A 13975-nucleotide genomic window follows, 5' to 3' on the forward strand; every position below is an offset into this window, starting at 1 on the left:
AAACAAACAAATCCTTTCTTTTTTTGAAGGATCAGCTAGAAACAGTAAATTTGAATCAGTAAATTTGAAGTTCTTTGGTGAAAACAGCAATTTCATTTTACTGGAGACAGTTAAATTCTAATTGAAGAGGATTCATGAAAAAATAGAACAATAAAACATAGACAGAGACAGTGAGTATAGAGACTCTTAAAATAGTTTATGTAACAAAAAGGAATATAGGTTAACAAGAGAACATAGAGTTAAGCAGAATGCTCTTGTTTTTCAAGTGATGAAAGAAAGTTATACTTAGTATGCTGGTGGGAACATTTCAGTAGGAAGCAAAAAATTGTGGTGATATAGACAAGGACAAGATCCTGGATTAATGTTTGTAAAGAGAATGTTTGTACAATCCCACTTGCCCCAAATGGTGGAGTTAGAATCATGCCAGGGGATTCCAATACAATCCCATCAAGGTGGCATGCATCAGTGCCATCTCACTTGTCCAAGTGATCAATTTCAGTTCACAACTGATCACACTGATAGGTCTAAGAGTCAAAGGGATCACACAAACAAGACTAGTATCTGTGAATACTAACTGATAGAATCAAAAAGGGAGAGAACAATAAACATGAGAAGTGGGATACACAGCAGACTCATAGAATGGCAGATGTCCTAAATAGCACTCTGGCCTCAGAATCAGCCCTTAAGGCATTCAGATATGGCTGAAGAGCCCATGAGAGTATTTTAGGCATGGAAAACCAAGACACTCTGGAAAATAAAAAAGAGGACCTAAATGAAAGGTCTCTGTGAGTGAGATCCCAGTAGAAAGAACAGGCCATCAAAGAAGGAGGTACCATTCTCTGAAGGGAGGAGAGAACTTCCACTTTGACTATGACCTTGTCTAAATAAGATCGATGTCTGCGAACTCAAGAGGCTTCCATAGCCTTGGCAACTCATGATTAGAGTCTAGGGAGATTACTGGCACCATAAACAAGAGTGTCAAATTGTTAAAAATTGTTAAGTCAATAAAAGGAGTCACTGTGTACTTACTTCTCATGTGGGATCTCTGTCCTTAATGTGTTGTCCAATGTGAATTAATGCTATAACTAGTACTAAAACAGTATTTTCACTTTATGTTCTGTGTGGGTGCAAACTGATGAAACCTTTACTTAATATATGCTAAACTGATCTTCTGTGTATAAAGATAATTGAAAATGAATCTTAATGTGAATGGAAGAGGAGAGGGAGTGGGAGATGGGAGGGTTGCAGGTGGGAGGGAAGTTATGGGGGGAAAGAAGCCATTGCAATCCATAAACTGTACTTTGGAAATTATATTTACTAAATAAAAGTTTTAAAAAAAGAGAATGTTTGTAAAGAGTAGAATGGGGATCAGATCCTTTGCAAATGTGGTGGAATTCTTTAGTCACATGACAGAAGATAAAATACTTAGGCACAAATGTTACTTTAACTATATATCATATCTCTCTCTCTCATCTATCAGAGCATGTAGATTAAATTCTATTTTGACAATCTAATTTGAATTAAAGTCATCAACTGAGATTAAATATACAAGGTGACATGCTGGAGGCTTAAGGAGAATATACAATTTGCAAAACAGTAGAGGATGAAGTAAATAAAGTCACAAGCACAAAATACAAGTAACTTTTACCTGCCAGTAATTATCTCAGAGTGAGAGGGAACATGGAAGAATTGCAAACAGAGAAATACATTTCAGCCGGTGCTGTGGCTCAATAGGCTAATCCTCCGCCTTGAGTCGCCAGCACACCGGGTTCTAGTCCCAGTCGGGGCGCCGGATTCTGCCCCAGTTGCCCCTCTTCCAGGCCAGCTTTCTGCTATGGCCTGGGAGTGCAGTGGAGGATGACCCAAGTCCTTGGGCTCTGCACCCACATGGGAGACAAGGAGAAGCACCTGGCTCCTGGATTCAGATGAGCGCGATGCACCAGCCGCAGTGAGCTGGCCACAGCGGCCATTGGAGGATTAACCAACAGCAAAAGGAAGACCTTTCTCTCTGTCTCTCTTCTCACTGTTCACTCTGCCTGTCAAAAAAAAAAAAAAAAAAAAAAAAAAAAAAAAAAAAAGAAATACATTTCCCCACATACACAACTTTACTGACTAAGAGCTTAATGTAACTGTATTGGAACTCTTGAGTCTATTGCAACTTCCAGGGAGAAGGCTTGGATGGCAAATTCTGATTAATTTCATCTTTTAGAGCAGTCAGCAGTGCCTACTCTTCCTCCTCCTTCAGCTTCATTCCAGGCAGTTCAGCGCATGTACCTGGAACAGCTTGTAGAGCCAGAGTGGGCAATAAGGTCATTATTCACCTAGCTTTAGGGATTTGTTCTCTGACTGATGATTCTTGCTCTTATAGTTGAAAAGTCATGAAAGGACAAGACAGAAAGAAATTCAAAGAGAATATTTGAAAAAATAATGACGAAAAATTTCCCAGAGAAAAAGCTAGGCAGCCATTTATTTTGACAGGCAGAGTGGACAATGAGAGAAAGAGAGACAGAGAGAAAGGTCTTCCTTTGCCATTGGTTCACCCTCTAATGGCCGCCACGGCCGGTGCGCTGCGGCCGGTGCACTGCACTGATCCAAAGCCAGGAGCCAGGTCCTTCTCCTGGTCTCCCATGTGGGTACAGGGCCCAAGAACTTGGGCCATCCTCCACTGCACACCTGGCCACAGCAGAGAGCTGGCCTGGAAGAGGGGCAACTGGGACAGAATCTGGTGCCCCAACCGGGACTAGAACCTGGTGTGCCGGCGCCACAAGGTGGAGGATTAGCCTATTGAGCCGTGGCGCCAGCAGGCAGCCATTTTTATAACACCCATTCCAATTTTTGCAAGTGCTTCAGTTAAGGCAACTTCCTGGCAATCAATGTTATTCTGATCCTTCATTTTCCTATTGTTTGTTACAGATATTTAATGATTGGGCTATTAAAAAGCAGCTGTATATGCAAGAAAGTCCATAAAGTCACCACAAACACCAAGAAAAAAAATCACAGGCTCAAAAGAGTCCTAAGATACCAATGTTGTGTTGCAGTGTTAAGCTACAACCTGCAATGCCACCATTCCATATGGGCACAGGTTTGAATCCTGGCATCTCTACTTCCAAACAAGCTCTCTGCTTATGGGACTGGGAAAACAGTGGAAGATATTCCAAGTGCTTGAACAAGAAGATGGAAGTATTTTTTTTTTTCTCTTTCTCAACTCTTACTTTCAAATAAGTAAATAAGTTATAAAAAAACAATGCCTGAGAATATCTGAAATCTTACTTCAGGATGATCGTTGGCACAGGGATACTGACACTAAGAAAACAAACCAAATCATCAAATCCTGGAGTAGATGGAGACTGTGATCAAGAATTCCACCATAATGTAAGACTTGAAAATCCAGTTTTTGACAAAAAAACCAAAACTATGCACAGATAAATGTACTAGGAAATCTCAAAGGAAAGAAAACAAGTCAATAGAATCTATCTCAGAGGAAGATCACTTAAATGTTTTAATAGGCAAATATTGCAAAATAATTATCTAAAAAGGAAGAAAATAAGAAAATAAGATATAGAGAAAATGCAAATATAAACAAAAACATTAAAATAGAAAAGAACAAAAAACAAAGTCCAGAGATGAAAATTACAATAACTGAAATAAAAAGTTCACTAGAGATATGTGAGAAGGAAAAAAAGAATCAGTCAACTTGAGGATATGCCACTTGAAATGATCCAATCCAGGGCACAGAAAGAACATCCAGGGCACAGTGGAAGAAATGTGAACAGAGCCCAAGGGATCTTTGGAATCCCAGCGTAATAAACACTACAGGAGTTTTAAGAAGAACAAAACAGAAATTCAAACAGAATATTTGGAGAAGTAATGACTAAGAACTTCCCAGATCTGATGAAAGACATATGAGTGGACTTCAAAAAATCATGGAAATGGAGTTAATAGATAAGTTTATTTTGGTGGAAAACATTTTTGAAATTTGGGCATAGTTCCTTTTGTAATACCCATTTTACATGAACTTTTTGAAGTAAAAATAGCCAAAAGCTCAACTAACTCAAAACACAATAAATTCAGAGATCCACAATGAATGACATTTTAATCAAACTGTTTAAAACTGAAGCAACAATTATAATTTTGTAAGATACAAGGGAGAATCAACTTGCCCCATATAAGGGATTACCAGTAAGATTACCAGCAGATTTGCATTAAAAGTTTCAGAGGTTAGGAGAAAATGCATTAATATACTCAAAGTATCAAAAGAAAATAACAAAAACAGTTGTCTACCAAAACTATATAGTGGTTAAGAGCATCGAACAATAAAATTAATGACTTTCTGAGGCAATGTGCTCACTGACAGTGAGCTTAAAAGTTGGGTGTGAGGGAGCTATAAGAGGAAATCATACATTAGATTAACACAGAGATGCAAATAATTTTCAAATCTTTATTTATTGGTAGAAACTGCCTAGACCTCTAAATCGAGAATAATTCTGAAACTACATGTAGCTTCATTAGGGAATAATGCTATGATCTATTTTGCACAGCGTGCACAAGACCCAGGAGTGGGGCATATTATTTATTCACTATTCCTAATTAGCAACTGATATAGATGCAATACTTAAAAATAGCAAGTGTTGGGTGGGCATTTAACACAGTTAAATTTTTTTTTATTTTTTTTTTTACTTTTATTTAATGAATATAAGCTTCAAAAGTACAGAATATGGATTACAATGGCTTCCCCCCCATAACATCCCTCCCACCCACAACCCTCCCCTTTCCCACTCCCTCTCCCCTTCCATTCACATCAAGATTCATTTTCGATTCTCTTTATATACAGAAGATCAGTTTAGCATACATTAAGTAAAGATTTCAACAGTTTGCTCCCACACAGAAACATAAAGTGAAAAATACTGTTTGAGTACTAGTTATAGCATTAAATCTCAATGTACAGCACACTAAGGGCAAAGATCCTACATGAGGAGTAAGTGCACAGTGACTCCTGTTGTTGACTTAACAATTTGACACTCTTGTTTATGGCATCAGTAATCTCCCTAGGCTCTTGTCATGAGTTGCCAAGGCTATGGAAGCCTTTTGAGTTCACCGACTCTGATCATATTTAGACACGGTCATAGTCAGAGTGGAAGTTCTCTCCTCCCTTCAGAGAAAGGTACCTCCTTCTTTGATGACCTGTTCTTTCCACTGGGATCTCACTCGCGGAGATCTTTCATTTAGGTTTTTTTTTTTTTTTTTTTTTTTTTTTTTTTTTTTTTTTTGCCAGAGTGTCTTGGCTTTCCATGCCTGAAATACTCTCATGGGCTTTTCAGCCGGATCCGCATGCCTTAAGGGCTGATTCTGAGGCCAGAGTGCTGTTTAGGACATCTGCCATTCTATGGGTCTGCTGTGTATCTCACTTCCCATGTTGGATCATTCTCTCCCTTTTTGATTCTATCAGCTAGTATTTGCAGACACTATTCTTGTTTATGTGATCCCTTTGGTTCTTAGTCCTATCATTAGGATCAATTGTGAACAGAAATTGATCACTTGGACTAGTGAGATGGCATTGGTACATGCCACCTCGATGGGACAGTTAAACAGTTGTTACTATGTCTCTTGGGATGCCTACATTTCATATCAGAATACCTGGGTTGGAATGCTGGCTTCATTTCCAATTCTAGCTTCCTACTGAAGAGTGCTTCTTATTTATTTTCAAAAATTTCTCTGTTTTATATTATTTTTAAACTTTACTTAAGGAATACAAATTTCCTGCATTTCATACATACAAATTTAGGAACATAGTGATTCTTTCCACCTTACCATCCCTCCTGCTTGTACTTCCACCATTCTTCCTCCTCCCTCTCCTATTCTCATTCTTATTTTTCTTAAAAATCTATTTTCAGTTAACTTTATACTTATAAAATGAAGCCTACACAAAGTAAATGTTTCAACAAATAGCATGAAGAAAAAAAAATAAATAAGAAAAAAAAACACTGTTCTTCAACAGTCAAGACAGGGGCTATTCAAAATCATCACTTCTCAAAGTGTCAATTGCACTGTTATAGATTACATTTTAGGTACTCTTAGTTACTTCAGATCAGAGAGAAAATATAGTATTTGTGTTTTGGGGACTGACTTATTTCACTAAGTATAATGGTTTCCAGTTGTATCCATTTTATTGCTAATGACAGGATTTCATTATTTTTACTGCTGTGTATTATTCCATAGTGTACTTATACCATAATTTCTTTATCCAGGCTTCAGTTGATGGGTGAAGTGAGCTGTAATCAACATGGGTATACAGGTCACATTTTCATATGTTGATCTCATATATTTGGGTAAATATCCAGGAGTTAAATGGCTGAGTCATATTCAGATTTCTGAGGTATCTCCATACTGTCATCCACAATGGCTGTATTAGTTTACATTCTCGCCAATAGTGAATTAGGGTACCTTTTCCTCTAAATCCTCACCAGCATTTGTTGTTTGTTGATTTCTGTATGAAAAGCATTCTACCTGGAATGAAGTAAAACCTCATTAAGGTTTTGATTAACGTTTCCCTGATGACTAGTGATCTTGAGCATTTTTTCATGTATCTGTTGGTCATTTGAATTTCCTCTCTTGAAAAATGCCAACTCAAGTCCTTTGCTCATTTCTTAACTGGCTTGTTTCTTTTGTTGTTGTTGAGTTTTGTGTGCTCTTTATAGATTCTGGATATTAATCATTTATCAATTGAATAGTTTGCAAATATTTTCTCCCATTCTCTAAAGTGCTGCTTTACTTTGCTGAGTGTTTCCGTTGTAGTACAGAGCTTTTCAGTTTGATGTAGTCCCATTTGCCATTTTGGCTTTTATTGTGCTTCTTTGGTCTTTTCTAAGAAGTCTTTCCCTATGCCAATATCTTGCAAGGTTTTCCCAATGGTCTCCAGTAATTTAATGGTATCAGGTCATAGATTTAGGCCTTTGGTTTATTTAAAGTCAGAGTCAGAGAGAGGAGAGAGAGAGAGGGAGAGAGAAAGAGAGACAAAGAGAGGTCTTCCATCTGCTGATTCATTCTTCAAGAGGCTACCAGTCTGAAGTCAGGGGCAGGAGTTTCATCTGGGTGTCCTACATGAGTGGCAGGGACCCAAGCACTTGGACCATCTTCCGCTGCTTTTCCCACACCATTATTAGGGAGCTGGATGGAAAGTGGAACAGTTGGTACAAGATACAGTGCCCATATTAGATGCCAACATCACAGGTGGCAGCTTTACCCACTAAACCACAACACTGACTCTAATTAATACTCTTTGAGGCAGCAGATGATGGCTCAAGTACTTGAGTCCTTGCCACCCACTTGGGATCTGGATTGATTTCTGGGCTCCTGGTTTCAGCTTGTTCCAGTCCTGGTTCTTACAGGCATTTAGGGAGTGAACAAATAGATGGACAATCTCTCTCTTTGCTTTTCAAGTAAAAACTTTAAAATGTGATCAATAAATGACATTAATAAAATAATACCTTAAATTGACTACATTCTGAGCACTTTACATGTTTCATCTTCATAAAGGCTTTTTAAAATATGTGCTGTTTAAAATGAGAGGGCACTAGACAATACTCAAATCCATATGAAGAAATCAAGATTCCTGGTGAAAATGCTTACATGGACAATCATATAAAGTGAAGTTACTCTAATTTCTGTTTGTAATCTCACTCTTTTGTTTTCTACATCATTTAGGAAACTAATGATTTTAAAACACAATAACTAGTCTGTACTTTTGGAAACATGGTGAATAAATGTGTGGTTTTGTGACATCAATTACTAAAAAAGAAGTGCGAAATGAAGTTGCAAAGAAGTAGGGTTTTTGTATGTTATTGAAATTAAATTTATGAATTCAGAGAGTCATAATTTAGTGTATTAACTATAATCTCCTTTGTAACCAAAAAGAGAGAAACCAGAATGGTAGTTTACAGTAAAGAAGGAATGGGATTCAATGAATACAGAGATTCACTTTTGCAAAATGACGAAAAGTTCTAGAGATGGTGGATAATAGTTGTACCACATTTTGAATTTACTTAATGCCACTGAAATGCGTACTCAAATAAGTGTAGTATGGTACATATTATAATATGTATAATTTACATACCTTAAACAATAAATAATTTTAAATAGTTAGTAGTCATGAATTTAAGGTGAAGGCATTATATTTTGTGTTTTTCTCCATCTCATTTTAGCTGTATGTGTTTCTCTACAGAAACAATGAAGATGTGGGCTTGTCAAGTGATGTGAAAAAGAGTCAAGGAAATAAAATTATATAAAGGAATGAAATTAATAATTGTGGATATAAGCTATTTGCTAGAACTGTAGCCATTAAGTCAGAAGACAGTAAAATAGTGCCAACTCTAACGAGTCCACTTCTTTTAAACAGTCTTCCTGGAAGGCCCAAACACATTTTAGTGGCAAGACTTAGTCATGTAGCTATACATTGCTTTAAAGGATTCCAGAAAATATAATTCATTATTCTATGGTGCAGTGTGTTCTGCTGAAAACCATCCCACTTACTAGGGAAGGAGGAGAGAATAAATATAGAAGAAAATTTCCCTCCTCTGTCATAATATGAAAACTATCTTTTGCCTAATGAATCTCTCTGGAGGCAGACTGTGAAAGAAGTTGATTTAGCCTGGGGATGGGATGGAAGTAGGGGGAGATGTTCTTCTTTCATTAGAATTAGACACGAGACCATTTACACGTAAGTGTGACTAGGAAAACAGCATGTGTTTTTGCTCATCCATCCATCTCTCTTCAATTTCGTCTCCCTCAGGCATACTGATCGTCTTAGTAATAAGACTCTTCATGTAATTTCATACCTTTAGAGAAGCTTCCTTCAGGAAAGGGTTTGATAAACCCAATCTCATTATGGATTAAATGATTGATAAAGGTTAGAATCATTTATCTGGATACTCTAAACATTTAAAGAGGGTAAAACCTGAGGCTACGAAGTGCAGCATTTTTTTGGAGTGGGTTTCTACTTTAGGAATTCAGAGTATTTTAAGGGATATGGGGAGCTTCCCAGCGCCTCTGTAATGATTCCATTTTGGCCATCCACTCTCTGAATACTGTTAAGTGCATCATTGGCTAGAGCTACATATTTCTGTCTTTCAGACTGTCAATCTAGCAACAGCCATTAAATTCACTATGAAACCAAATAAAAAGAAGCATTTTGCAATTAGAATGAATAAAGGTTAATGGAATAAAAGATGCAGAGATCATTATCAGATAGCTGTGGGACTCAGACTTTTCACAACTCAATCAGTGAATGCTATGAAGTAGAATTAACCTTGCGGCATCCTGGAGAGTTGGCACAAGACAAGTTTTTGCTTGCAACAGAGACATATTTCTTTGACTTCTCACTGAATAACCAAATAGAATTGACTGATGATTTGCCACATGCTACCAGGAGATATCTTAGTGCAAGTGATAGACTACAAAATAGGAATGCTACTTAACATGAATTTTATTGCATCTCAGCACCTGCTCCAGCCAACAGTCATTACTATCTAAGGGAGGCTGTACTCAGATTATCATTATTCCTGTATCTTTGCATTTGTATTCTGTCGACTACTGTGCAAGGTAAAATTGATGAATGGAGGAACTGATTGTGAGTGGCGGAAACCTGGGGCTGCAAATTCTTTGCAAGCCTGGAATATTAGGAAGGGTTGGGGGAAATGGGTTGTTTATATAATTGGAATCATCATCTAGGTATATACTAGCTTTTTTCTCACTCCCAACTCTATTCCTTCCTGCCCTCCATTTCTCTTTGTCTCTCTTCCCTATTAATTTTTATCAGGATATTTTATTTTAATGAGTGAATATGAAACAGAATAGCCAGGACAAAAATTGTTAATCCAAAATTCCACATAAACCTCATTCTCTGATCAGTAGGATAATGCTAGAATGGTATCAATGAGTTTTATATGTATGTATATATATATGTGTGTGTGTGTGTGTGTGTGTGTGAGAGAGAGAGAGAGAGAGAGAGAGAGAGAGAGACTCAGGACTAATATTCCTAAGGTTATTCAGAATAATCACTGAAATATTGAAATATTCCTTGAGCAAATGATTATCTATTTGCTGATTCAAGTCTTGTGAATATGTCCTTGCTACCAAGCCCCTTATTGTGTCCAAAAGAAGTCTAAGATTCTTGAAATTGCTCCAATATCTATACACTAAAAATTTAGAACTTGACTCCATAGGAGGTCAGCAGGTGCAGCCCTTGATGTGTAATATTATTGTTCTGAGCCCCTGTCACATCAGTTGTTTACTGCCAGAACTGTTTACCTGCTAACATGCTCTCCAAAGACTTGAATAAAGAAGGCTGATGTGGAGTAAGAAAAATTAAAATGAATCACTTTTGTTTAGTGTGTTAGTTTTCTATTCTTATGGAAAAAACAGGCATTTATTGCATTTATTCTTCTGGAGCTTTTAGTGAGGAGCTGAATCAGTACTGCTTTGTTTATCAAAATGTCTGTGTTTAAGCCCAGAATAGCAAGTCTGAGCAGATGAGCAAAAGAAAAAGGGCACACTCAATCCATGGGTCATGGACCCCTACAGGTCTAAGTGACAATTCAACTCATTCTGTGTGGTCCTCTGTAACCCTTAAAACCTTTGCTTATTATTATGTAAATTGGATTACTGCTGCATATCATTTGTAGGTGTGTCTTTTTTTGTGGGAGCTCCCAGAAGGGTTCAAATTTTACCTTTGGATATTTCTTTTCTCCAAAATTCAGTAGATATAAAAATGATTCATATCTTTGGCAGGCTTCAGGTCTTTTCAATCATGGTTAACAATGGTATCCGCTGACAGAAACTACATCCTCTGCACATCATTTTGTGCATTGCTTTGAACCACTATTTGTAAATTGTGTGTGATTGGGTCTATACAGATTAAAATAGCACCAAGAGAGCCAATTTAAGGCTTGGGATGAGTGAATCTGAGCATTAGAGGCATTCTGGCAAGCACACACCTCATAAATCCCTTTGCTAAGTTTGTAATGCCTGCAATGGAATGTGCAGCTCAGGCACTTTACACTTGTTAAAGCAAAGGTAAATGGTAAGGGTTCTCACACTGCTCCAAGGGGAATAAAAAAGACAGGAAATGGAAGAGGCTTTGTTAAGTCTAATGGGGTCCCCCAGTACTCTGAAATCAAATTAGCCAAAGATACCAACATCTTTGCTAATTTTAGCATTATTATATTTAAATATATACTAGTATTTAGTGAAAGAACATCAGGGTGACTTGCCAGCATATTCAAAATAGAATAAGAGCTAGGAAAAAAATCCTTCTATAAAGATCTCATTGATCAGATATGACAAATGATGGCAAAATAATTAGTGTGCTTCGGGGCTGGCTCTGTGAAGCTGTAGGTTAATCCTCCACCTGCAGTGCCAGCATCCCATATGGGTGCCGCTTCTAGTCCTGGCTGCTCCTCTTCCAATCCAGCTCTCTGCTGTGGCCTGAGAAAGCAGTACAAGATGGTCCAAGTCCTTGAGCTCTTGCACACAAGTGGGAGACCAGGGAGACCAGGAAGAAGCACCTGGCTCCTGGCTTTGGATTGATGCAGCTCCGGCCGTTGCGGCCATTTGGGGAGAGAACCAATGGAAGGAAGACTCTCTCTCTCTCTCTCTCTCTTTCTCTCTCTCTAACTCTACCTCTCAAATAAATAAAATCTTTAAAAAAAAAGAATTGGTATTCTTCAATAGCAAATGTCTTTAGATGATTTGATCATCGATAACAGGAGGGCTCCTCAACTTTGTTGACACACTAGAATCTCCAGGGAGCTTTACAAAAATCCTTATGCCTTGATCCTTCCTAGAGAGATTTTAATTTATTTCATCTTAGGTGAGGTCTCTGCATCAGAATTTAAAAAATATCCCTAGGAAATGTTAGTGTGCAGAGCAGGTTGGGAAACACTCAGTGAGAACCACTGTGAACCATTTATTTTATGCTAATGTGTCTTAGTAACACAAATTTTTTTAAAAAATTAAGGAATCATATATTTATAGCTGTAAAGTTTTAATATGTGTGTATTTTCAAACCATGGCTCAAAAGTAATAGTGTAAAACTTTTAAGACTTGGAAGCATTTGAATTAAGAGATCAAATTTTCAAATGAATATATCTAGATATGTGACTCGATGGCTTAATTTAAAATTATAGTGCATAAAGTTTATAGAAATCCAGAACTGTGTATAACTTGTATTTTATGGTGTCATTAAGAAAGCAAAACTTGGAGCTCACATAGTTAATGGCTTCCATGAGAAATGTTTTCCTGTAGGCACTTAGCAAGAACAGCAATATTTTTATATAACAAAGTAATATTTGTTTCTCATTGGCAGGCAGACAACAATCTCTAGACAGAAGATAATGGCAGCTGAATGTTGATGATTTCCCTGATATGATTTCAGTTAATTAAGAACACCAGTGTTTCTGAAAATGGAACTTCCTCTGTATCAGAGGCAGGGGGAGATCATTTTGACAGTTCGAATGATCTGAGAGTTGACTGGAGTCATTTGGAAGTTTGAGGTCAGGAAACAACTTTGACGCAATTATTAATCATGATGGACATATTCACTCCATTAGCTACTTAAAATCCAATTTGGTGGGGCCTTAGTATAGTATCCATTAAAAAGCATTGTATGACAATTTTTTCTTCCTTTAGAAACAAACCAACTTTCTCATCTTTGTTAAATCTGAGAAGGAAAAAATGTGCATAAACGGGAATACATAAACCGATTGTTCACTCTCTAACAAGGCAGTAGGTCTACTGGCCAAGCATTCCCATGTGGCCATCATCTGCCAGTGATCTGCTTCCATTATAGCAGCTTTGAGGAAAGAGGCATGCAGAGAAAGATATATACCATTTACACTGAGGAGTAGCTTGATGGTTGATGGGCAACACTCTCTCCGTGGTGCCAGCAAACATGTATTTCAGAACTATTCATAGTTCAATTTTAGAGAGTGTAATTCTCTGATACAAAAGCCTCTTGATTTATGGATAGTTATGAGACAAACTGTTCATCTCATACTTCTCAGTAAAAGGTGTTATAAGGCATTTTTGTAAAGCTGTTGTTACTGTCCCAAAAATAAATCTCTAAGGACAACATACAGAATTCAGTTTTTTCTTTTTCTCCAAACAAATGCAATATTCTATCTCTTCAGGTAACATATTAGAAAGGAATCCAGAACCTATAAAATAATTCTGTGTTCCTCAGGCTGACAGGATTTAAACCTCCACATTATAGGTGCCCAATAAATATTTTTAAAATTTTTAAAGGAAGAACAACAGGAGTAAGCCATGACTTACAGGAATATTTATGAATACTAACAAAAGAATTTCACCATTATACTATCATTTCATTTTCTTTTTTAAAGAGATGCAAATTTTTTCTAAACTGAGCCTTTCATGAGACACAAGAAGGGCTAATTCTCTGTTTCCCTATGCCTCTAAACATTAGTTAATACCTTTTATTATTCCTTATTATAATATATGAGGATTTTAAGTTGCACTTTCTACTTAGCATCATAGAATGTTAAAAGTTGGACTTAGTAAATCATGAAATGTGATTTAACGGATTTAGCACAATATTTGGGAACTAACTGGTAAAAAGTATTAGCTATTATGATCATATGTAGTATCATTATGATATTTACCATATCTTGTTAATTTCTATTTTACAATTGAGTAAACTGAACTCCTGTGAGCTAAGAGACTTTTTCCAAAATAAAAATAAAATATACCCCGAGAAGTTGATTTAAGAACAGATTCTCCTAAAAGTTAATCCAATTTTAAAAAATATATATTTTAATCAATTTTAATTAATGTTTAACAGATTCCATGATTTGTAGATACAAATCTAAGAACAAAATGCTATTTACTTTCTCCCTCTCTTTCTCATTCCCTTCCTCCCTCTCATCCTCCTTCATTCTACTTTTCATTCTTTTTTTTTTTTAGA

At 36.8% G+C, this 13975-nt stretch overlaps 1 long non-coding RNA gene across 2 annotated transcripts in view; it reads left to right on the top strand.

Annotated features, from left to right (window-relative positions):
* Positions 1-13697, top strand: part of LOC103350556 (uncharacterized) — a 318919-nt gene extending 305222 nt beyond the window's left edge. The window contains exon 7 of one of the 2 annotated variants that reach the window (XR_011388353.1): positions 12359-13697. This is a non-coding gene — a long non-coding RNA (uncharacterized lncRNA). The remainder of the gene's footprint in view (positions 1-12358) is intronic. The other variant, XR_011388352.1, reaches the window with a different exon arrangement.
* Positions 13698-13975: the final 278 nt, after the last annotated feature.

Source organism: Oryctolagus cuniculus, chromosome 4 (genome assembly GCF_964237555.1).
Source record: "Oryctolagus cuniculus chromosome 4, mOryCun1.1, whole genome shotgun sequence".
Classification (NCBI taxonomy): domain Eukaryota; kingdom Metazoa; phylum Chordata; class Mammalia; order Lagomorpha; family Leporidae; genus Oryctolagus; species Oryctolagus cuniculus.